The 2,575-nt window shown below is 35.6% G+C and overlaps 1 long non-coding RNA gene across 1 annotated transcript; it reads left to right on the forward strand.

The window, feature by feature from the left end:
- Positions 1–361: 361 nt before the first annotated feature.
- On the forward strand, positions 362–2,118 carry LOC111372982. Its single transcript, XR_002698850.1, has 3 exons — positions 362–402; positions 1,229–1,302; positions 2,079–2,118. It is a non-coding gene; the product is annotated as an uncharacterized LOC111372982 (long non-coding RNA).
- Positions 2,119–2,575: the final 457 nt, after the last annotated feature.

Raw genomic sequence — 2,575 nt, forward strand, 5'->3', positions numbered from 1 at the left:
TTGGACAGCTCTTCACTTTAATATATAATTGCTTCAACCTTAAGGCATAAATCTCGTGTCTAATCCCCAAGGACTTAATATAGGATGAATATATATCTTAAATATCATAAATGGACACAAAAATAATGGTAGAAAAGTCAAGTATTGCAGCCAAGATGACAGCTCCAGCTTAGTGACTCACCTTGATTGCTTGAGGTGGCTGCAGCCCATGATATTTTTAATCCTTAAGTAATATGCACGACTTCAACTATTTAAAGACCACTCATTTACCTCCTAGATAATATATTAACTCCCTGAACTCGTTCCTAAGTGATTCCAAGTGAAAGAGGGTGAAACAGTCAAAGAGAAACAGAAACAAGAAGCTGGAATTTCTGAACAGCCTTGTTACTCCACAGTTTTGAGGTTTGTTTCTATTATTTCTTAAGGGGTTTATGATTTCTTGAACACCTGAACTTGTTTTTGATTAAGTTGGAGTGTTGTTAATGATGTTATGATGCATAAATAGGGGTAATTAATGGCAAGAATTTGAAAGAAATTAATCTGGACAGAGATGAGGAATTGCTGGATTGAGTGATTTATACCTTGATTTTGGGATGATACTTAGTGTTTAACTTATATATATCAATACGAACGTTTTTATATGTAAGTAGGGAGTGTAGAAATGATTTTAATGGCCTAGAATTCTGTTGGTATCATAATAATAAAATGGAAACCGAAAACAGTCAAAGGGAAAAACTGCCTGATTTTGTGTAGTGGAAAATGGACTGTTTTTGAAGCTTCAAATACTTCATTTGTCACAATGTTATGATCTGATTATCTTCGCATATATGTTATAGGTGTGTGGTAAAAGTTTGGGAACCGTTAAATGTAGGTAAGGACATGAAAAAGAATTTGAAAAATGAATGGACGGTGATGGAAACCTAGAAAACAGATTCTGTCCATTTGAGTATTTAATGTGATTTCAACATTTAGATGTCCCCTAATGAACTCTTGGGCCTAGAAAATATATCCTAAGGAATACTAGGTTGTTGAAAACAATTGGATGACGTTGACGTTCATAATTGGACTCGAGAGACAGCAAGACTTATTGGATTAGTTTGTAATGCCATCGGTAACTTGAAATAATGATTTTGTCTAAATTATTTTGGCATGAATGGATGTATTTTGGGATTGTGTGTGTTAAGATTATTAAATGGAGGATTTTATTTAATATTAGATGATAATACAGGCGACTTTTCGACGTTGAGCGAAAAAGGGAATTGATACACACTCCATAGGAGCTTACACACATAAAGGTGAAAGGTAAGTGAAAATCCATTTGCAACTACGATGCAAGAACCTAGTATACGTGACATAGTAATGTTGAAATATCTACATAACTTTGTTAAGAGGCTTATAGCACATCATATGGTGGTTACGATCATTGAGTATGAGATTGCGTAACCTATTGACATCGATTTTCATTTATGAGCATTTTCATATGCATGCACGACAGGTAACATGGTTGAAAATACTGCATGCAAAATATGATTTCAAAGTGAGTTTCATTATAAATGTTTTATTGACCACTACTAGGGCACCGAGGCATGTGAGGCATGCTTATGTGATATGTTTGGCATTGCGGGTGTTACTTCCTGGGTGATTGCAAAGGTATATAGGGGATGGGCCTTTGGTGATCATGGGAGGGCGGACCACTCGACTTTGCCCTTGTTATGATTATTGGCGCTGCCGGGTGGGAGACTTCTTAGGTGATTATAGTGGTAGTCAGGGATGGGCCTCTAGTGGTCACGAGAGGATGGTCCACTTGTCGGTGTCGATTTCATACTGGCCATTTGATTATTGATATTGATATTATGCAGAGCTCTATCCGGTGCATAGTAGGTGGGTCAAGGGCCCAATGAAATGAAAGATTTCAAGTGAAATGATTTCTAGTCGACTTTGACGAATATTGAAATATGATACTTTTTATTATGATATTTAAAGTAAATGGCATGGTGTCATATTTCGTTACTACTCATGTTGAGGACATACATGATTTTGCTTACTAAGCATTGGCTTATGTAGTTCTTGCATTGTAGGTGAACATGGAACTACATAGAGAGCATGGCTAGCTATGGAGCTCCTACAGGATTCCAGAGTTCGATGTATATGGATGATGACCTGTAGGGTTATTTTGTAGGCTGCCATCTGTTGGGTTATATTTTGGAATCCTATATAGTGTACTTTTGAAATGCCCTGTAGACATGTTTATAAGCTCTGAATATATATGTTGGATTATGGCAATATGATTTTGGGTTTCGATATATTATATGATCGTGTCACAGGTGATTAGAAGTTAACAAACTCAAAATATATATATATATGTAAAATTCTATGTCTAGGTTGTGTATAGATATCAATATTAATTTGGGGGTGTGACAAAAGTGGTTTTTGATTTCATCATAACTTCGGGTTTGTTCGTTTTTTTGCGAATTGCTAGTCTAATTCGATTGAAATCGAGCCAATGAAAAGCGGTTTTTAATTTTATGATAACTTCGGGTTTTTTCATTTTTGGCGAATTGTGAGTTTAAATCGA

The sequence above is a fragment of the Olea europaea genome, unplaced genomic scaffold (assembly GCF_002742605.1).
Source record: "Olea europaea var. sylvestris unplaced genomic scaffold, O_europaea_v1 scaffold106, whole genome shotgun sequence".
Lineage (NCBI taxonomy): Eukaryota > Viridiplantae > Streptophyta > Magnoliopsida > Lamiales > Oleaceae > Olea > Olea europaea.